Source organism: Canis lupus, chromosome 14 (genome assembly GCF_048164855.1).
Source record: "Canis lupus baileyi chromosome 14, mCanLup2.hap1, whole genome shotgun sequence".
Classification (NCBI taxonomy): domain Eukaryota; kingdom Metazoa; phylum Chordata; class Mammalia; order Carnivora; family Canidae; genus Canis; species Canis lupus.
Window position 1 is genome coordinate 1,411,093 of NC_132851.1, and position 23,448 is coordinate 1,434,540.

At 44.8% G+C, this 23,448-nt stretch overlaps 1 long non-coding RNA gene across 4 annotated transcripts in view; it reads left to right on the forward strand.

Annotated features, from left to right (window-relative positions):
• LOC140603576 (uncharacterized) overlaps positions 1–22,219 on the forward strand; it is a 67,797-nt gene extending 45,578 nt beyond the window's left edge. For 2 of the 4 annotated variants that reach the window (XR_012006505.1, XR_012006504.1), the window contains exon 4: positions 756–2,344. This is a non-coding gene — a long non-coding RNA (uncharacterized lncRNA). Of the gene's footprint in view, positions 1–755; positions 2,345–19,252; positions 19,390–20,832; positions 20,952–22,132 lie in introns of those variants that run through there. The other 2 variants (XR_012006508.1, XR_012006506.1) reach the window with 2 other exon arrangements.
• The last annotated feature ends 1,229 nt before the right edge of the window (positions 22,220–23,448 follow it).

Below are 23,448 nucleotides of genomic sequence, written 5' to 3' on the forward strand. Positions count from 1 at the left end.
GTAGTCCCAAAACATGATGTGACTGCTGAACGTCATGTTGATGTCCAGGTCCACCTGCTTGATGTCCCTGGAGGAGACCATGGCCTCTTATTTCATTTCCTGTGTGAATACCATGGAGGAGGAGCCAGCGTCAGGGACTCAGACCCTGACATGTCACCAGGTGCCATCCTGGGCAGGGAGCCCAGGGGCCACCATGGGATTGTGTCCTGCGGAATCCTCCTTCCTTCCCCTGGGAAGTTGGGGACGGCGGGAGTGCCCAGCATGCCCATGGACCTGTGTGAGGGCCTGTGCCCAGCTGTTGTGGGCGGGGAGGTGACTGAGGTTCAGCCTGGGTGGGAGGGGACAGGAGGTCAGTCCAGGTGGGAAGGGGACATGGGGGTGTTGTGCACAAGATGGCGAATCCGAAAAACCACTAAGGAGCCGACACTGATGCAAACAAACGAGAGTTGTTTTACAAACTCGAGCATGGGTCCAAGTGTACCCCACAGAGTAGAGCAGGGAGTTGGACACCGAGGACGGTTTTAACTTAGTTTTAAGGGCCTGGTCTTGGGGACCTCCAGAAGGGCTGGAGCAATTCCTCAAGTTCTGTTCACTTTTTGATATGGGGCCTTCAAGGGCATTGAGCACTCTTCTCATTCTAATAGGGGCTTCCAGCCCTTGGATTCGGCTCAGTTTTTATTCTATTCTGGGGCATTCTGGACATTAGCTGTAAATTTTTGTTTTTTTTCCTGTATCTGAAGTAATGTAAATTTCAGCTCTTCTTCACAGGGGCCTGGGATTGCTGGCTGTGTGCAAATGCTGAACTTAAAGTGGAATGGCCGTAATGTTCTCGGCCTCCCCACGTCCCGTCCCATACTCTCTAGCTCCTGCCGCCCTCCCCGGAGCTCCTAAGAGAGCAATTACAAATGACCTCAACGTGGCAGCCTGTGTTGGGGGACAAGCCCCGGGATGCGAACAGGAAGACCTGGAGATCGGCGTATCGGCTATGCAGCGTGATTTGATGCTGCAGACTCTTATTCCCTAAGGCTATCTTGACAACTGACTTTGTACATAGAAAAGTTCTCCTTTGCCTTTAAAAGATGAGGAGCAAGTCAAAGCATTTTTTCTCTGCCCATCTGATTGCTCAGATTCCAATCTGAGAAGTATTGACTTTTAATATGGATAATGTACTATCCGTAGTAGTATTGTTAATATATTCTGACACTAGTAATTCAGAGGGATGAGGCTTTCTCAACTATTTCTTCACAGCTCAGTCACTCATCAGAAAATGCATCTTTATGGATTTGGAAATAACTGAGAGACATTATTACCAATGGTCCTATTATGATGTGAAGGATTCTTCCCTGAAATTCTTCCCCTGTTTCAACTGACACTGAAACACTGTGAACTCTTTGGAAGACAAATGTCAAGGAGATAAATGTTATGCCTTGCTAATTTTAAATGCACTTGCAAATTGGTGTCTATTATAATAGAAGTTTTTTAATCTGATTTTTGCTATTTATTATCCTTTCCTGCTTTTCAGGTTGAGAAGGCATTGTACGTGTTCATAAGTGTTTTTCTTTCCTTCTGATATAAAATTTTTACTTTGTTCCCAATGAAGGAACTCTCTAAGAATAAGGCAAAAGTTACTTCAACTATTCTTGAAATGTCTTCACACTTGGAGCCTGATTTATTTAACTCAATTTTCAAAATAAATCTTATTTATTGGAATAAAAACAAAGATTTATAGGGAAATTGAGAAGATAGTAAGAGAATTCTCATTCACTTGCACTCAATTTTTCCAATTATTGATATATTAGTATGGTTCAAATATTAGCTAATGAATCAATATTAAAATATTTGCATTAACCAAGGACAATGCTTTATTCAGATTTCCTTAGTTTTTGCTAAGTTACCATTCCTCATATCACACTCCATTTGTCCTCATGTTTTCTTAGGCTCCTCTGGATTGTGACAGTCTTTCAGTCTTTCCTTGTTGTCTTTGAACTGGAATGCTTTGAGAAGTAGAGTATTTTGTAAAATTTCCCTCAGTGGGACATGTCTGTTGTTTATCTCATGATTGAACTGTTTTTGTGGATTATATACAGAGATATACTGATTTTTTATTATCATATAAAGGATAGATACTATCAACATAATTTATCAGTCTTGGTATCCATCTGATCATCTTGCTGATGTAGTGTTTGTCAGCTTTCTCCGTAGTAAAGTGATTCTTTATTGTTATTGTTATTATTATTATTAATATTATATTATCATTATTTTTAAGGTTTTTCATAATATATTTTATAGAAGGAAGTTACTATGTGTATTGCACACATAAGAGTGGGAAGGTATGCTCATGAACTTGAGGGTGGAATGTCTGCACAAATTGTTTGAAATTCTTCTACATTGGAGATTTCTCTTCATTCTGGGTTTGTTTGTGTCTTTTTCAAAGACGCTATTTAATTAATTGAGAGAGAGAGGAGAGAAAAACCATGAGCGAGAGGGGCAGAGGAAGAAGGAGAAGTAGGTTCCCTGCTGAATAGGGAGTCTTCCTTGGACCTGGATCATGATCTGAGCCTAAATCAGAAGCTTAACTGACTGAGCCACCCAGGTGTCACTTTTTCTTCCTTCTTTTTTTTTTCTTAATAATAAATTTATTTTTGTGTGTGTGTTCAATTTGCCCACATACAGAATAACACCCAGTGCTCATCCCATCAAGTGCCCCCCTCAGTGCCCATCACACATTCACCCCCACCCCAGCCCTCCTCCCCTACCATCACCCCTAGTTCGTTTCCCAGAGTTAGGAGTCTTTATGTTCTGCCTCCCTTTCTGATATTTCCCACACATTCCTTCTCCCTTCCCTTATATTCCCTCTCACTATTATTTATATTCCCCAAGTGAATGAGAACATACAATGTTTGTCCTTCTCCGATTGAGTTACTTCACTCAGCATAATGCCTTCCAGTTACATCCACGTTGAAGCAAATGGTGGGTATTTGTCATTTATAATGGCTGATCAAGGCCCACCTTTTCTCTCTCTTCATCTTCTGAGTCTCCTATGATATGAATGTTATTGCTTTAATAAGTGGCTGAGTTCCCTATGTCTGCCTCTGTGGTCCATAACCTTCCTTGTTTTTAAGGCTTCCACTTGGGACTGCATCTCAGTTATAGCATTTTTAACGTTGGCTTGACTAGATTTTAGTTGTTTTATTTCTACAGGAAGGGATTCTCCAGTTTTCTTCTGTGCTCTTTTTCCAGCCCAGCTGCTGTCTTTATAATCATTGTTTTAAACTGTATTTAGACATCATATATGTGAATGGATGAACTTCCTGGCTGTGAGTACTACCTCATGTTATTTTATGAAGGTGAATTTCTCCATCTCATTATTTTTTCCAAAAAAAAAAAAGAAGGAAGAAAAAGAAAAACCAAGAAAAACAATAAATTTGCCCTCCTAAAAGAACACCAGATTATTTTGGCCTGCTTGTTAAAAGATTCTAAATCCCAAAATAAGAAACACAATTAAAGTACCATGAAACTAAACATAAGAAATATATAAGGTACATACATAAAATTTAAAATAAGGCAATTTATAAACTAGAATCAAAGAAAATACATGAAAATAAAGCACAAGGTACAAAGGAAGCTAGACCCTACTTTCCAGGCAGAGCTGAAGCTCTGCAGCCTCTGCGGTCCAACAACTTGGTGGCAGCAAGTGGTCTGTGCGTGGTCTGGGAATGGCCCATGGCGCTGATTGTCAGGTGCACATCTGCCTGGGAGATGCACCTGTGGGGTCAGAGGTGGGGTGGGCTTCAGCGCCTCGGCCTCCAGCGGGTGGCACTGTGCTGCTCCCTGAGACTCCGTGCTAATGGGAGAGATGCGGGTGGGGACGCTGGGTCCTCTAGCTCTGGGGCTGAGCATCCCGCCCCCCAGTCTGCAGGCCCACCACAGAAGAGCCGCCAAGCCCCCGGGTCTCTGCTGCTTCTCTCAGAATCCTGCTTTCACTCTGCCCTCATCCGAGTTTCTTTTGGTTTTGTTTTTTATCTCAGTCTGTTGTGCCCAAGATTGCGAATTCGAGAAATCACTGAGAAGCCGACACGAATGCAAACACATGAGGGTTTATTTACAAGATCAAGATAGTGTCCTAGTATACCCGACAGAGTGGAGCAGGGACTTGGACCCCGATGTGGGTTTTTGCTTAGTTTTAAGGGCTGGTCTTGGGGACCTCCAGAAGGGCTGGAGCAATTCCTCAACTTCTGTTTACATTTTGATATGGGGCCTTCAAGGGCATTGAGCTCTGTTCTCATTCTAATAGGGCCTTCCTGTCCTTGTCCTGGGCTCAGTTTTGATTCTATTGTGGAGCTTTCTAGGACATTAAACTGTAAACAGCAAAGGTTCCACACCTGGAAGGGGGACGTACACTGTCCCTATATGCTGAAGATGCGGTGCTAGAAGAAGGAAACCCGAGAGCCTCTACCAAAACCTGTTAGAACTAAGGAGTGAGTTCAGTAAAGTCACGGACACAAACTGACCCTACAGAGCAGAGTAGCCTTGCTGTGTCCCGACAATGAGCACTCAGGAAAAAAATGAAGTTGTGACTCCCTTCTCAGGAGCATCAAGGAGAATTAATAATGAGACTGAACCAAAAGGAGCACAAGACTTCTGCACTGAGCCATACCAGGCTCTGGGAGGCCATCCTGGGCTCGTGGGGTGAAGCCTCATCTTGGGAAAATGTCCGCAGTTCCTGAATCCACCCTCAGATTCAATGTCACTCCTATCAAAATCATTGTGGCATATCTTCGAAATAGTAAAAAAAAAAAAACCCATAACATCCATCTGCCCCTACAAATGACCCCGGACAGCAAATCAGTATTGGAGAAGCAGGAGAGAGCAGAACGCAGCACTTTCCTATTTCAAATGATGTCACAGAGACACAGGATAAAGCAGTGTGGTTCTCGGGCCCCCAGCTGGCTCTGTTGGTTAAGCATCCGACTCCTGACCTCACCTCCGGTCCTGATCTCAGGGGTCATGAGTTCTAGCCCTGGGCTGGGCCATGGATGAGGCATGGAGCCTATTTAGACAAACAGGACCCACGGTGGGTGGTCACGGTATAAGCTGAATGAGCAAAACTGAGAGTCTAGAAGGAAATGTGCTCTGATACAAATGATTTTTTAACTTAATTTAATTTAAACCCAATTAATTAATGTATAGTGTATTATACTTTCAGAGGAAGAATTCAGGGATTCACCAGTTGGAGATAACAGCAGTGCTCATGACATCATGTGCCCTCCTTCATGCCGGTCCCCTGTTATCCCCAACCTCCAGCGGCCCTCAGTTTGTTTCCTATCATTAAGAGTCTGTATTTCCTGCATCTGTTTTTATCATATTTGTTTTTCCTTCCCTTTACAGTTGTTATCTGCTTTGCTTCTTTAATTCCACCTATGAATGACACCACACGGTCATTCTCTTTCCCGACTGATTTATTTCACTTAACATGATTTCTCTAGTTCTATCCACATCATTGCAAATGGCAAGATTTCCTTCTCTTTGATAGCTGAGTACCATTCCTCTCTCTATGACCATCATCTATCTCCCGTCCTCTTTATCCATCATCTGCCCGAGGGCACCAAGTCTCCTCCCACAGTGTGGCTACTGTGGACCCGGCTGCAGTGGAAATTGGGGTGCAGGTGTCCCGAGTCTCACTGCATCTGTATCTTCGGAGTGAGCTCCAGGCCTTTCACCTGCTGGTCGCAGGGCGGCTCTATTTGTAACTTCCTGAGGAGCCTCCACACTGTTTCCAGGGCGGCTACACTAGCCCGCAGTCCCACCCACAGTGGAAGAGGGTTGAGTGAGTTTTGCAGGACGTGGTAAAAGTCTGGTCCACATTTCATTTCGTGTCCTGTGGCTACAATTCCTTATCTTTAAGTATTTCTGGGGAATCCGGGTGTTGGGCTCCATTTCAGTGAGATGTTTCCGAAGCTAACAGGCCACAGCTGGAACCTGGATGAGGCAGGTGTGGCCTCTGGAGCACCCGACTCTTCCTGCATGGCCTCCTGCAGCGCCTGAGCGTCCCGCAGGGGGCGCCCGACTCCAGGCCCCACCCAGGGGTGCGCATGTGCAGTAGGCCTCCTCTGCCTTCACTAACAGGAGCCAGCCTGTGCTGGGGAGGCCTGAGGAGGACATGGGGACGAGTCCACGGTGATGAATCCCAGCCTCCTCAGGACCCGCGGGAAGTCTCATGGGGAAATTGGGCCGCGTTCACGCTGACAGGAGCCCTGGTCTCCTCAGGACCAGCAGTGAGGTTCAGGAAGATGTGGGCCCGCATCACGCTGCCAGGAGGCCTGGGCCGCCTCAGGTCCTCGGGGAGGCTTCAGGAAATTGTGGGCCCGCATCTACGCTGACAGGAGCCCCTGAGCTGCTTCAGGACCCAGGGGGACACTTCAGGAATATGTGGCACCGCTTCCACTCTGGCAGGAGCTCCAGGCCCCCTCCGGACATAAGTTGAGGCTTCTGGAAGCTGGGTGCCGCATTCACAGTGACAGGACCCCCATCATCCTCAGCACCTGCACTTTGGCTTTGGGACGTATGGGGATGTGTCTATGCTGATAGGAGCCCTTCCTCAGGACTTGCGGTGAGTTTTCTGGGGGACGTGGGGCCATGCTCAGGCTGACAGGACCCCCCGGCCTCCTAAGGACCTGCTGTGAGGGTTCCAGAGGATGTGAGGCATAGTCCACAGTCATAGGAGACCCAGCGTCCTCAGGACCTGCTGACTATGACTCAGGAACATGTGGGGCCACGTCCGCACTCACATGATCCTGGATTACTCAGGACCCCGTGGAGGACTCTGGAGGCGCCATTGGGGGCCACGTCCATATCAGAAGGGACTACTCACAACCATAGGGTAAGTGAATGGGTAGAATAAATGGTAGGGTCAGGGGAGGGGAGGCAGTTGGTGGTTAGGCTTAGGTTAGATGTTAGGAGTTATGATTATGCTTATGGTTACGGATTAGAGGTTAGGTGAGGCATAAGTGTAAGGGTCAGTAGTTAAGAGTTAGGATGGGGGTTAGGGTTAGGGACAGGATTTAGAGTTAGGGTTAGGGTTTAGGCTCTAGGGATTAGGGCAGGAGGTTTGGAGTTGGGGTTAGGGTTATGATTAGAGTTAGGGTTGAGCTTAGGTTTGCATTTAAGGTTAGGGGTTAGGGTGTGAGTTAGGGTTAGGGTTAAGGGTTAGGGGTTAGAGTTAAAGAAGGGCTAGGTTTATGGTTAGGGCGAGGGTTAGGGTTAGGGTTAAGATAGGGATTAGGGCTAGGGTTAGGGTTAGTGTTTGGTTAGGGGTTAGGTTTAGGTTCAGGTCAGGGTCAGGGTACGGATTTGGAAAAGGGTAAGAGATACGGTTAGGGAGTGGGTTAGGGGTTAGTTTTACGGTACGGGTTAGGGTACAGTTTGGGGTATGAGATAGGATTAGTATTAGAGTGTTAGGGTTAGGGTACTGGTTAAGGTTAGGAATAGGATTTGAGTATATTAAGTTAAGGTTAAGGTTAGAGGGTAGGCTTAGGTTTAGATTTAAGTTAGGGGTCAGGCCTAAGGGTTTAGAATAGGTTTAGGAGTTAGGGTGAGGGTTGGCAGAAAGGTTTAGTGAATGTGTTTTGGTCTTGGGGTTTGTGTTTGGTTTTTGATTAGTGATGGATCTTGTTTAAGGTTTAGGTTAACATTAGGATTAAGTGTAGGGTTAGGGTTATGTCTGTGTATGGTTAGACTTTGGGTCTTGGCATGTGCCTCACTGGGACTCCTAGTATCTTGGGCAGTTTAGTTTTATGCACTCTATTTAGGTTTTGGGTTCAAAGATAGCCTGACTCCACCAAGTCAGTGGCCTCCCCAGAGAATCAAAATCCAGGCTTCTGCTGGGGTCAGAATAGACATGGCAGGCTTCTCCTGAGCTGAGCTAAGGAGGGGATTTGTGCCTCTAAATACTCTATTTGGATTTTCAGTTGCCTTTCTGATTTTATCTCTTGTGTGCACATGTTTCATCAATCCTACCAATTATCATTTTAAAGTTTTACTTGAATTCCTGTTAGTAAACACAGTATGATATACTTTCAGGTTTACCACATAGTGATTCAACCCTTGGATACAACGCCTGGTACTGGTCACAGGTGCCCTCCACTATCCCCATGCCCTGATTCCCCTTTCCCCCACCATCCTCTGGTGTTGATTAGTTTATTCTCTTTGGTTAGAGTGTGTATCTTGGTTTGCTTCTCTCATCCCCCCCTCTGCCCCTTTGCCAGTTTGTTTGGTTTTTTAAAATTCACATGTGAATGCCTTTGTATGGTATTTGGTATCTGTCTTTCTCTGACTGACTGAGTTCATTTAGCATAAGTCCTTTCCACTTCTCCCACATCATTTTAAATGGCTTCATTTCATCCCTTCTGATGACCCAGTGATGTCACAGTGTGTATATTTAGCACATCGTCTCTGCCCATTCATCTGTCGATGGACATCCGGGCTGTATCCACAGATTGGCTTTTGTTGATAACGCTGCTGCAAACACTGGGCTGCGTGTCCCTCTTCCAATCTACTAAACTACTTTTGTATCCTTGTGGTAAATACCTAGCTGTGCAATTTTTGAATCATAGGTTAGCTCTATTTTTAACTTCTTTTTATTTTATTTTTTTATGATAGTCACAGAGAGAGAGGCAGAGACACAGGCAGAGTGAGAAGCTGTCTCCATGCACCAAGAGTCCGAAGTACGATTCAAACCCAGCTGTCCAGGATTGCGCCATGGGCCAAAGGCAGGTGCCAATCTGCTGCACCACCCAGGGATCCCCTATTTTTAAAATTTCGAGGACCCTCCACACTGTTTTCCACAGTGGTTGTACATTTTCGCATGCCCACCAGGAGTGTAAGGGGGCTCTCCTTCTCCATAGCCTCACCAACACCTGTTGTTTCTTGTGCTGTTAATTTTAGCCAATCTGACGGCTGTCAGGTGACATCTCATTGTGGTTTGCATTTCCCTGATGATGGGTGATGCTGAGTGTCTCTCCGTGTGTCTGGTGGCCATCTGGAAGTCTTGTCAGAGACAAAGTCCATTCATCTCTTCTGCCCATCTGTAGTTGGATAATTTGTGTTTAGGATGCTGAGATTTATGTTTGCTTTATGTATTTTGCATACTAACTCTTTATTGGATGGGTTGTTTATAAATATCTCCTCTCATTTTGTATGTTGCCTTTTAGCTTTGGTTGTTTCCTTCACTTTGCAGAAGCTTTTACATTTGATGAAGTCCCAATAGTATTTTTGCTTTTGTTTCCCTCACGTCAGAGGCATATCTAGAAAGAAGATCCAATGGCCAATATCAAAGACGTTGCTGCCTATCTTTTCTTCTTTGTATATGGTTTCAGGTCTAACATTTAGGTCTTTCATCCATTTTGAATTTATTTTTTATATATATGGTGTAAGAAAGTGGTCCACTTTGATTCTTCTGCATGTGGCTGCCTGGTTTTCCCAACACTATTTGTTCTTTTCCTGGGGTCAGGGTTAGGGTTTGTTGAAGAGACTGTCTTTGTGCCATTGGATATTCCTTGCTGCCTTGTTGTCGATTAATGGATCACAGAGTTACAGGTTTGTATCTTGTTTCGGCTTTCCATTCTGTTCTGTTGATCTAAGCGTCTCCTGTTGGGAGATCCTTGATTGCTTATTCAATTTCTCTGCTGGTTATATGTCTGTTCAAGTTCCTTATTTCTTCCTTTTTCATTTTTGCTATGTTATATATTTCCAGAATTGATCTATTTCTTCCAGATTCTATGTTGCTGGCATATAATTTTTCATAATGTTCTCTTATAATCGTTTCTATTTCTCTAGTGTTGGTTGTTATTTCTCTTTTCCCATTTGTGATTTTATTTGGGTCCTTTCTCACTTTTTATCTTTTTTCTTTTTTAAATATTTTATTTATGTATTCATGGGAGACACAGAAAGGCAGAGGTAAAGGCAGAGGGAAAATGAGCCTCCAGTGGGCCCTGATGTTGGACATGATTCCCCCGGACCCCGGGATCATGATCTGAGCCAAAGCAGATGCTCAACCCCTGATGCACCCAGGTACCTTGCTGATTCAATTCCTTTGCTCATTATGGGTCTGTTCACATTTTCTATTTCTTCCTATTTCAGTTCTGCTCGTTTGCACATTTCTAGGGATTTGTCCATTTCTTCCAGGTCTTCCAGTTTGTTTGCGTATAATTTCATAGTATTCCCTTATAATTGTCTAATTTTGCTGGTGTTGATTGTGATCTCTCTTCTCTCATCTGTTATTTTATTTATTTAGGTCTTTTCTCTTTTCTCATTGATAAAGCTGGCTAGAGCTTGATCCATTTTATTAATTATTTTGAAGAACCAGCTCTTAGATTCGTTATTCCATTCTACTGTTTTGTTGTTTCTGTATTGTTTATTTCTGCTCTCATCTTTATTTTTTCCCTTCTTCTGTAGGCTTTAGGCTTTGTTTGCTATTTCTTTTCCAGCTCCTTTAGGTGTAGGGTTAGGTTGTGTATTGGAGACTTCTTGTTTCTTGAGGTAGTCCTGTATTGCTATGTACTTACCTCTTAGGACTGCCTTTGCTACATCCCAGAATTTTGGAAAAACATATTTTCATTTTCATTTGTTTTAAATTTCCTCTTTAATTTCCTGGTTGATCCATTCATTCTCTAGTAGGATGTTCATAATCTCCACGTATTTTTTGTCTGTCCAATTTTTTTTTCTTACTGTCGACTTCGAGTTTCATAGCATTGTGTTCCGAAAATGTACAGCATGTTATATCAACCTTCTTGTACCTGTTGTACCTGTTGAGGTCTGATTTGTGGGCCATGATATGATCTGTTCTGGAGAATGTCCCATGTGCACTTGAAAGGAATGTGTATTCTGCATTAGAAAGAAATGTTCAGACTATATCTGTTGAGTCCCTGTGGTCCAGTGTGTCAAGGCTATTGTTCCCCTGTTGATTTTCTGCATAGACGATCGGTCCATTGCCATAAGTGGGTGTTAAAACCCCTGTCATTGTATTATTATCAGTGAGTTCCTGTATGTTTGTTGTTAATTCGTTTCTATATTTAGGTACTCCCATGTTGCAGCATAAATATTTAGTTGTTGGATCTTTTTTTTTAATAAATTTATTTTGTATTGATGTTGAATTGACCAACATTCCGAATAACACCCAGTGCTCATCCCATCAAGTGTCCCCCTCAGTGCCCATCACCCATTCACCCACACTTCCGCCCTCCTCCCCTCCCAGCCCCCCTAGTTCGTTTCCCAGAGTTAGGAGTCTTTATGTTCTGTCTCCCTTTCTGATAATTCCTACACAATTCTTCTCCATTCCCTTATATTCCCTTTCAGCATTATTTATATTCACCAAATGAATGAGAACACACACTGTCCTACTCCGATTGACTTACTTCACTCAGTATAATACCTTCCAGTTCCATCCACATTGAAGCAAATGGTGGGTATCTGTCATTTCTAATGGCTGAGTAATATTCCATTGTATACATAAACCACATCTTCTGTATCCATTTATCTTTTGATGGACAGCGAGGCTCCTTCCACAGTTTGGCTATTGTGGACATTCCTAATATAAACATCAGGGTGCAGGTGTCCGGCATTTCATTGCATGTGAATCTTTGGGGTAAATCCCCAACAGTGCAATTTCTGGGTTGTTGTGCAGGTCTATTTTTTTCTCATTGAGGGACTGCCACAGAGTTTTCCAGAGTGGCTGCACCAGTTCACATTCCCACCAACAGTGGTTTCTATATTTAGATACTCCCATGTTGGCAGCATAAATATTTAGTTGTTTGATCTTGATAGAGAGTCTTTTTAATTATGAAATAATGCCCTTCTTCATCTCTTCTTACAGTATTTGTTCTTTCTTTTTTGAAATTTAAATTACTTATTTATTCATGAGAGATACACAGAGAAGCAGAGGAAGGAACATAGCAGAGTGAGAGGCAGGCTCCCCAAAGGGAGGCTGATGTGGGACTCGATCCTGGGATCCCAGGATCACACCCTGAGCCAAAGGCAGATGCTCAACCACTGAGCCACCAGGTGTCCCCCAGGGTTTGGTTTCAAAACTCGTTTGTCTGATATAAGTATGGGTCCTCCATCTTTCTTTTGATATCTATTAGCATCATAAATGATTTTCTGTCCCCTGACTTTCAATCTGTTGGTGTCTATAGGTCTAAGGTGAGCCTCTAGTAGGCAGCGTACAGATGGATGTTGTTTTTTAATAATAATGTTATTTATGATAGTGTGTGTGTGTGTGTGTGAGAGAGAGAGAGAGAGAGAGAGAGAGAGAGGCTGAAAATTAGGCAGAGAGAGAAACAGGGTCCCCACCAGGAGCCCAATATGGGACTCGATCCCAGACTCCAGGATCACACCCTGAGTCAAAGGCAGAGGGTCAAACCCTGAGCCACCCAGGCATCCCAGATCCTGCTTTTTAAGCCACTCTGATACCCTATATCTTTTGATTGAAGCATTTAGTCTATCAGCATTCAGAGTGATTATTCAAAGATATGAACTTTGTGCATTTGTGTTACCGGAAGAGTTGGTGTTTCTGGTGACGTTCTCTGGGCCTTTCTCGTCTTTGTTGCTTTTTGTCTCTTTTTCCCCCACTAGAAGAGTCCGTCTTAAAATTCCTTACTGGACTGGTTAAGTGGTCCTGAACTCCTTTATATGTTGCCTGTCTGGGAAAATCTTTATCTCTCTTTCCCTCCTGAATGACACACTTGCTGAAGAAAGAATTCATACAAATTAGACTCCAATAAAAAGAAATTTAAAAACAAAAAAAAAAAATTCTTGCTAATATGATTGAGGTAAATGGCATTTAGGAGGAAAACCAGAAGCAGAAAGAGAGGAGGACAGATTTCACCCTCCGTAGCCTTCATAGGGACCTGATGTCCTTTCCTAGGAGTGCCCCCCATCCGGATGATGCTTCCTGCCCCTCTGCCCTCCTTGTTGGAACACAAGCAGGCACATCTACGTGCCTCCAGCACCTCTGCAGTCATGGCTTATAGCGTTTTCCATGTATCCTATTGGGGACCACGGCTTAGTGTATGTAACCATCTGGCTGCTGTTTGACAACACTGGGGGGATTCTGACTTTTGTTGGTTTTGAGGTGCATGTGTGTCTATCACATGCAGCTATCCCATGCAGCTATGGGATCCTCTGTCTGGGTCACCCAAAACCCCAAAATGGAAAAAAAAAAAAAACCCAAAATGGTTGGCAGAATATCATTTCTGATGCTGGCGCTTGGTGGCTAGATGAGCTCTCCTGGCTACGCCGGGGCTAACTCGTGCAGGAACTTTCAGCTGGAGGGTCAGCTGAGCTGGAAGTTCCGGCTCGGCCACATTCTCATGTCCGGCAGTGGGTCAGGCCTTCCCTGAAAGGCACGTGGGGACATCAGCTGTGTTTGCCTGGCGGTGGCCCTGCAGGGGCTGGTTGGGGCCTAGGTGGTGCCCCCTCCTCCTCTCTGGGGGTCTCTCTACGCCCCGTTCACAGAGTTCTGGGAGACACAAAAATGGGCTGGCTGTGCATTTTTGCACCACATCACTTTATTGACTTTCTACAGCAAACGGGCTCAGAGCCGTGGGTGCGTGCCTTCCCCTGGAGAAGGAGACCTTTCTGTCCTTTAAGTGGGAGCAAGTATCACACGGGGTGGGTGGGCTGGTGCTGGAGTCCCCCACCTGGGAGCATGTGTGGACTCTGGGTGGGGGCATGTGTCCTGAGGTTTCAGCCTGAGTGACAGTTCTGAGGACAGCAGAGCTGACCTGGACCTGTAGCTCATGGGCTCCTGCTCTGGGTCCCCGCAGGGCAGCTGGACCCCGGCCTCGGGCCCTCTAGGGTCCCAGCACCTGGAGGAGCCTGCATCATGGTGTGGGTGCGGGTGTGGCCCACCGGCTTACCCCTCCACTCCCCACACTGGTGTGTCCTGGGATCCCCAGGGCTGCCCTAGATAAGCGACCTGTATCTGTGTGACATGTCCAGGGCCCAGTATTCCACATCCAGCTTTGAGAGGGCTCGCTGAGCCCGGCGCCAGAATCCAGGGTTGTTGAGGGCCATGGGGGCCTGATTCCATTAGTCTTTGAGTTGGGACTGGTGTGGGCTCAAATCAACCCAGCCCCCACAGAGCCTGGGCCCAAGTCAGCCCAGGTCCCTCTGGGTTAGGGCCTGGTGTCCTGTGCAGGGTGTCCCACCCTCCAGGAGGGACAGAGGGTGGAGGCAGGCACAGTGTGTCCTCTGCACCACTCTCCTGCACACACACTGTCCAGGGCTTGCTGCCTTCCCTCCTCCCTGCAACCCCTGGTACTCAATGAGACACCCAGGCTTCTGATGGGAGCAGGGTATCCAGAGAACCCCGGGGAGTCTGAGCATGTCCCACAGGGTGCAGCTGCACTGGGTCCTTGCTCAGGGCCGATGGTGTGGGGGCATGGGTATGATGGTGGTGGGGTGTGGGGGATGGTGTAGGGGGGATGGTGTTTGAGTATAGTGCGGGTGGGGATTGTGTGAGGCTGTGTGTGTGTGAGGGGGATGGTGTAGGGTCTATGCCATGGGGGATGATGATGTTAGGGGATGGTGTGGGTCTGGGGAATGGGAGGATGGTGTGGGGGTCCGGCGGACACAGGGCATCCTCTTTCTCTAAGATGCACACTGAGACGTCCACAGATAAAGGCGACCCCAGTCTGGGGTATGCTGTGACACCTGCCCCTGGGGCCCCGTGTGGCGAGTACAGGGCCCTGGCTGGACCAGGGGCATTATCTGGGGGTCATCATACAATGTATGTTTACAAATTTCAAATTGTCTCAAATTTAATGCATAGAATTTAGAAATATATGAAGTCCTGAGGGTGGGTATCACCCTGACCCGTCCGACCCTCATCAGATCAATGTGTGTCTTCCTCCAGTCACGGCCATGCACCCTGCCCCCAGGTCCCCTTACTGGCCCGATGGCCCCCACCCCAGCCCCCTGCTTTTCAGGGGGCTGTCCCTCACCCTTTTGGGGTTCAGCTAACATGGCAATCCCTGGAGGCCCCGTCCTAGTGGCCTCCTCATCCCTGAGACCCCGAGGGTGGGGGCACAGTGTTCATCCCCAACAACCTACCATGCAGCCGTGTGTTGTTGGCTGCTGTTCTTCTCCCAGGCTCTGAAACCCCATGTTCCCTACCCAGAAGCTCCCGGTCCTCCTGGGTCCCAATCCCCCTGGCCCCTCAGCTTCACCCTAACCCATAGTAGTCCCAAAACATGACGTGACTGCTGAATATCCTGTTGACGTCCAGGTCCCCCAGCGTGATGTCCCTAGAGGAGACCAGGGCCTCCTCCTTCATTTCCTGTGGGAAAACCGGGGAGGAGGAGCTGGCGTCAGGGACACAGACCCTAACCTCTCTGTCCTGGGCAGGGAGCCCTGGGGCCACCATGGAGTGGGTACTGCCAAAACCTCCTTCCTTCCTCTGGGAGGCCAGGGACGGTGAGAGTACCCACCGTGCCCATGGGATATGTGTGACGGCCTGTGCCAAGCTGTTGTAGGGAGGGAGGTGACTGAGTGTCACCCTGGGTGGGAGGGGATAGCGGTTCAACCAAGGTGGGAGGGGACATGGGGGTGTTGTGACCAAGATTGCGAATCCAAGAAACCACTAAGGAGCTGACACCAATGCAAACACACAAGGGTTGATTTCCAAACTCGAGCTTGTGTCCAAGTACACCCAACACTGTGGAGCAGGGACTTGGACCCTGAGGTGGGTTTTAGCTTAGTTTTAAGGGCTTGTCTCGGGGTCCTCCAGAAGGGCTGGAGCAATTCCTCAAGTTCTGTTTACATTTTGTTATGGGGTCTTCAAGGGTATTGAACTCTGCTCTCATTCTAATAGGCGCTTCCAGCCCTTGGCATGGGCTCAGTTTCATTCTATTGTGGGGCTTTCTAGGACATTAAGCTGTAAACTTTTGTTTGTTTGTTTTTTTCCTGTAACTGAAGTAATGTAAATTTCAGCTCTTCTTCACAGGGACCTGGGATGGCTGGTCTTGTTCGAACACTGAACTTAAAGTAGAAAGGCCTTCATTTTCTCGGCCTCCTTGCATCCAGTCCCATCCTAGCTAGCTCTTTCCCCTTCCCTGGAGCTCCTAAGAGAGCAATTGCAAATGACCTCAGCTTGGCAGCCTGTGTTGGGAGACAGGCCCAGGGATTTGGGATCAGGAAGACCTGGGGCATGGGCGTCCCAGCTGTGCAGTGGGATTCGATGCTGCAGACTCTTATTCCCTAAGGCTATCTTGACAACTGACTTTGTACATAGAAAAGCTGTCCTTTATCTTTAAAAGATGAGGAGCGAGTCAAAGTTATTTTTCTCTGCCCATCTAATTGCTCAGATTCCAATCTGAGACGTATTTCCTGTTACTAAGAATAATTTACTATCCGTAGTACTATGGTTAAAATATTCTGACACAAGTAATTCAGAGGGATGAGGGTTTCTCATCTCTTTATTCACAGCTCAGTCACTCATCAAGAAATGAGTCAATTTTCAAAATAAATCTTATTTATTAGGAAAAAAACAAAGATTTATAGGGAATTGAGAGAATTTATAGGGAAATTGAGAAGATAGTACAGAGCATTCGCATGCATTGGCACTCAATTTCTCCAATTATTGATATCTTATATTAGTACGGTACAAATATGAGCTAATGAATCAATATTAAAATATTCGCATTAACCAAAGACCATACTTTATTCAGATTTCCTTAGCTTTTGCTAAGTTACCATCCCTCATATCACATTCCATTTGTCCTCCTGTTTTCTTAGGCTCCTCTGGATTGTAACAGTCTTTCAGCCTTTCCTTGTTGTTGTTGAACTGGAACACTTTGAGAAGTAGAGTATTTTGTAAAATTTCCCTCAGTTGGGACATGTCTGTTGTTTATCTCATGACTGAACTGTTTTTGTGGATTATATACAGAGATATACTGCCATTTTCATTATATCATATAAAGGATAGATACTATCAACATGATTTATCAGTCTTGGTATCGATCTGATCATCTTGCTGAGGTAGTGTTTGTCAGCTTTCTCCGTAGTAAAGTGATTCTTTTATTATTATTATTATTATTATTATTATTATATTATCATTATTATTTTAGGTTTTTCATAATATATTTTGCAGAAGGAAATTACTATGTGTTTTCCACACATAAGGGTGGGAAGCTATGCTCATGAACTTGAGTGTGGTATGTCTGCACGAATTGTTTGAAATTCTTCTACATGGGAGATTTCTCTTCCTTCTGAGTTTGTTTGTTTCTTTTTCAAAGATGTTATTTATTTATATGAGAGAGAGAGAGAGAGGAGAAAAAGCATGAGCAAGAGGGGCAGAGGGAGAGGGAGAAGCAGGTTCCCTGCTAAACAGGGAGCCTGCCTTGGGACCTGGATCATGATCTGAGCCTAATGCAGAAGCTTAACTGACTGAGCCACCCAGGTGCCACTCCTTTCTTTCTTTCTTTTTCTTTCTTTCTTTCTTTCTTTCTTTCTTTCTTTCTTTCTTTCTTTCTTCTTTCTTTCTTTCTTTCTTTCTTTCTTTCTTTCTATCTTTCTTTCTTTCTTTCATTCTTTCTATTTCTTTCTTCTTTATTTATTTCTTTCTTTTATTTTAATAATAATTTTATTTTTATTGGTGTTCAATTTGCCAGCAAACAGAATAACACCCAGTGCTCATCCCGTCAAGTGCCCCCCTCAGTGCCCATCACACATTCACCCCCACCACCCGCCCTCCTCCCCTTCCATCACCCCTAATTCATTTCCCTGAGTTAGGAGTCTTTTTTTTTAATTTTATTTATGATAGTCACACACACACAGAGAGAGAAAGAGAGGCAGAGACATAGGCAGAGGGAGAAGCAGGCTCCATGCATCGGCAACTCGATGTGGGATTCGATCCCGGGTCTCCAGGATCGCACCCTGGGCCAAAGGCAGGCACTAAACTGCTGCACCACCCAGGGATCCCCTGAGTTAGTAGTCTTTATGTTCTGTCTCCCTTTCTGATATTCCCACACATTTCTTCTCCGTTCCCTTATATTCCCTTTCACTATTATCTATATTCCCCAAATGAATGAGAACATACAATGTTTGTCCTTCTCTGATTGACTTACTTCACTCAGCATAATACCTTCCAGTTCCATTCACGTTGAAGCAAATGGTGGTATTTGTCATTTTTAATGGCTGAGCAAGGCCCATCTGTTCTCTCTCTTCATCTTCTGAGTCTCCTAAGATATGAATGTTATTTTTTAATAAGTGGCTGACTTCCCTACGTCTGTCTCTGTGGTCCATAACCTTTCTTGTTTTTATGGCTTCCACGTGGGACTGCATCTCAGTTATAGCATTTTTAACGTTGGCCTGACTAGATTTTAGTTGTTTTACTTCTACAGTAAGGGATTCTCTAGTTTTCTTCTGTGCTGTTTATCCAGCCCAGCTGCTATCTTTATAATCATTGTTTTAAAATGTAGTTAGACATCATATATGTGTATTGATGGACTTCCTGGCTGTGAGTACTATCTCATGTTATTTTATGGAGGTGAATTTCTCCATTTCATTACCTTTTCCAGAAAAGAGAGAGGGAAGAAAAAGAAAAACCAAGGAAAACAATAACAACTGCTCTCCAAAAAAAACACCAGATTATTTTGGCCTGCATTTCAAAAGATTCTAAACCCCAAATATGAAACACAATTAAAGTACCATGAAAGTAAAATTAAGAAATATATAAGGTAAAAAAAAGAAAGAAAGAAATATATAAGGTACATACATAAAATTAAAATAAGTCAATTAACAAAAAAATCAAGGAAAATAAATGACAATAAAGCACAAAGTACAAAGGAAGCTATATCCTACTTTCCAGGCAGAGCTGAATCTATGCATCCTCTGTGGTCCGACAAATTGGTGGCAGTGAGTGGTCTGTGCAGGGTCTGGGGATGGGCTCTGGCGCTGATTATCAGGTGCACATCTGTGTGGTAGATGCACCTGCGGGGTCAGAGGTGGGGTGGGCATCAGCACCTCTGGCCTCCAGTGAGCGGCACAGTGCTGCTCCTTGAGACCCCCCCTGATTGGCCGGATGCGGGTGGGGTCTCTAGGTCCTCTGGCTCTGGGGCTGAGCATCCTGCCCCCCAGTCTGCATGGGCCTCCACAGAAGAGCTCCCAAGCCCCTGGGTCTCCGCCGATTCTCTCAGAACCCTGCATTTACTCTACCTGCGTCTGAGCTTCTTTTGGCTTTGTTTTTTTATCTCAGAGTGTTGTGCCCAAGATTGTGAATCCGAGAAACCACCGAGAAGCCGACACTGATGCAAACACATGAGGGTTTATTTACAAGCTAGAGCTTGTGTGCAAGTATACCGGACAGAGTGGAGCAGGGACTTGGACCCCGAGGTGGGTTTTAGCTTAGTATTAAGGGCTGGCTAAAGGGACCTCCAGAAGGGGTGGAGCAATTCCTCAAGTTCTGTTTACATTTTGATATGGGACATTCAAGGGCATTGAGCTCTGTTCTCATTCTAATAGAGGCTTCCTGTCCTTGGCCTTGACTCAGTTTTGTTTCTATTGTGGGGCTTTCTAGGACATTAAGCTGTAAACTTTTGCTTTTTCCGGTAACTGAAGTAATGTTAATTTCAGCTGTTCTTCACAGGGACCTGGGATGGCTGGACTTGTGCTAACACTGAATTTAAATTGGAATGGCCTTAATTTTCTAGGCCTCCATGCTTCCAGTAACATCCTATCTAGCTCCTTCCCCCTTCCCCAGAGCTCCTAAGAGAGCAATTGCAAATGACCTCAGCGTGGCAGCCTGTGTTGGGGGACAGGCCCAGGGATTTCGAATCAGGAAGACCTGGGGCAGGGGCTTCCCAGATGTGCAGGGGGATTCTATGCTGCAGACTCTTATTCCCTAAGGCTATCTTGACAATAGACTTTGTACATAAAAAAGCTCTCCTTTGTCTTTAAAAGATGAAGAGCGAGTCAAAGCATTTTTTCTCTGCCCATCTGGTTGCTCAGATTCCAATCTGAGACATATTTCCTGTTAATAAGGATAATTTACTATCCGTGGTACTATGGTCAAAATATTCTGACACAAGTAATTCAGAGGGATGAGGGTTTCTCATCTCTTTCTTCACAGCTCAGTCACTCATCAGGAAATGCATCTTTATCGATTTGGAAAGAACTGAGAGACATTATTACCAATGGTCCTATTATTTATGTGAAGGATCCTTCCCTGAGATTCTTCCCCTGTTTCAACTGACACTGAAACACTTTGAACTCTTTGGAAGTCAAATGTCAAGGAAATAAATGTTATGCATTGCTAATTTTAAATGCACTTGCAATATGGTGTCTATTATACTAGAAGTATTTTTATCTGATTTTTGCTATTTATTATCCTTTCCTGCTTTTCAGGTTGAGGAGGCATTATACGTGTTCTTAAGTGTTTTTCTTTCCTTTGATCTAAAATTCTTAATTGTTTCCATCAAAGGAACTCTTTAAGAATAAGGAAAAAGTTAATTCAACGATTCTTAAAATGTCTTCACACTTGGAGCCTGGTTCATTTAAGTCAATTTTCAAAATAAATCTTATTTATTAGGAAAAAAACAAAGATTTATGGGGAAACTGAGAAGATAGTACAGAGCATTCGCATGCACTTGCACTCAATTTCTCCAATTATTGATATCTTATATTAGTACGGTACAAATATGAGCTAATGAATCAATATTAAAAAATTAGCATTAAACAAAGACAAAAAAAAACAAAGACCATAGTTTATTCAGATTTCCTTAGTTTTTGCTAAGTTACCAATCCTCAAATCACATTCCATTTGTCCTCTTTCCTTAGGCTCATCTGGATTGTGACAGTCTTTCAGCCTTTTCTTGTTGTTGAACTGGAACACTTTGACAAGTAGAGTATTTTGTAAAATTTCCCTCAGTTGGGACATGTCTGTTGTTTATCTCATGACTGAACTGTTTTTGTGGATTATATACAGAGATATACTGCCATTTTCATTATATCATATAAAGGATAGATACTATCAACATGATTTATCAGTCTTGGTATCGATCTGATCATCTTGCTGAAGTAGTGTTTGTCAGCTTTCTCAGTAGTAAACTGATCTTTATTATTATTATTAATTATTATTATTATATTATCATTATTATTTTAAGGTTTTCATATTATATTTTGTAGATGGAAGTTACTATGTGTATTCCACACTTAAGAGTGGGAAGCTATGCTCATGAACTTGAGGGTGGAATGTCTTCACAAATTGTTTGAAATTATTCTACATGGGCAATTTCTCTTCCTTGTGGATTTGTTTGTTTGTTTCTTTTTCAAAGATGTTATTTATTTGAGAGAGAGAGTAGAGATAAAGCATGAGCGAGAGGGGAAGAGGGAGAGGGAGAAGCAGGTTCTCTGTTGAACAGGGAGCCTGCCTTGGGACCTGGATCATGATCTGAGCCTAAGGCAGAAGCTTAACTGACAGAGCCACACAGGTGCCACTCTTCCATCCTTCCTTCCTTCCTTCCTTCCTTCCTTCCTTCCTTCCTTCCTTCCTTCCTTCCTTCTTTCTTTCTTTCTTTTTCTTTCTTTCTTTTCTTTCTTTTCAATACAGCAACATCTGAGGAATTCTTCCCTCAGATGGGAGCTACATACTAACTTCCAAACCTGAGAACCTACCTGAAAGCTCACTCTCGGGAACTTCCCTCTCGGAGTTGTGTCTCCAGGTGCAGTAAACCGGTATTCATGGAACATCCTGAATTACAATGCTGCCACATTCTCATGCCCATCAGAACGCAGTTAGTAGAAAGCTGGCCTCCAGGCATGCCTCCTTTGAAAGCTGAGCTCAGGGCAGGAGCCTCCCACATCCTGCCTGCCCGTAGTCGTAGCTGCTAACATCCTTATATTAGGTGTTCGGAGAGGTTGGAGAAATGCAGTGGAAGTGTCAGGACTGTACTCATATGTATCTGAGTTCAATAGAGCGATTTCCAATATCCATGTTCAATTAGAGTGTAGCTCCTGTATACCTCATCTCGATTAGTGTCTAGCAGACATTGGCCTGCAAAGCAAACACACTTCTGCGAGTTCAACTTATGGCCTGTACCTCCCCCATCCTGACTGCCTGTATGTTCCACGTCCACAGCATTTCGTTGTATCCGGGACAGTAGCGGAGTGAAAACCACGTGTCTCCCTTGTCAATTTTGTGCGTAGCAGACAGCTGCCATCAAGGCATGCACGCTCCTTTGGATTGAGCTTATGGCTTGTACCTCCCACATGCTGACGGCCTGTATGCTTCACTTCCAAAGGATTTCGTCCAATACGGGACGCAAGTTTTGCGAGAGGCAAGTGTCTCTTAGTTCCATCCAGCGACTTCTGAGGAATTCCTCCCTCAGCGGGGTGCTACATACTAACTTCCAAACCTGAGTACCTAGCTGAAAGCTCTCTCTCTGCGGAATTTCCTTCTGCGAGATGAGCTTACACGCAGTCCTTCCCAGTTCCACACTGCCTGCAGATGCAGTTATGAACATCCTCACTAGACAGGTTTTCAGAAGCTCATGGGACACAAGGGCCAGCTGTAGGCTTCAAGGTTGTGTCTCCAGGTGCAGTAAAGCAGTATTCATTGTAAGCGTACCTCCTTACAATGCTGTCACGTTCTCATGGCCATCAGAACGAGCTAGTAGAAAGCTGGCTTCTAGGCATGCTTACTTTTGAGAGCTAAGCTCAGGTCAGGACCCTCCCTCATCCTTCAGCCTATAGAGGTAACTGCTAATATGCTTATGTTAGGTGCTGGGAGAGGGCGGCGAAATGCTTGTGGAAGTGTCAGGCCTGTACTCACGATTATCTGAGTTGAATACAGCGATTTCACACGGGTTTCTTCAAAGAGTGTAGCCAGTTTCTAACTCCCATGTACAACTGGGTAGCAGACATCTGCCTCCCAGGCGTACACACTTTTGAGAGTTGAGCTTATGGCCTGTATTTCTCACATCCTGCCTGCAGGTACCCTTCGCTGCAAACAGGCCTAGGCTCGAGGCGTGATGGAATTGTTGTGAGAGGTAAGTGGAAAGTCCTGGCACACAAGACTAGTGCCTCCCAGCTCAATCCAGCGATTCCCAGTAATTCCTGTCTTAGACAGGTGCTACATACTAAGTTCCATATGGCAGAAGCTAGCTGAACCCCGAGTCCAAAAGCATCTCTCTTCCAAGAGTTGAGTTCACACCCAGTCCCTCACAGTTCCACACTGCCTGCAGAATGAGTTTTGAACATCTTCACCTGAGACGTTTGTCAGAATCTTATGAGACGCAAGTGGAATAATGCAGGCCTGGAAGGTATCTCCAGGTGCAGGAGAGTGGTATTCTTCGAACCTCCTGTGTTAGAAGACTGCTATGGTCTCACGGCCATTAGAACGAAGCTAGTGGAAAACTGGCTTCTAGCCTTGCTCACTTGTGAGATCTGAGCTCA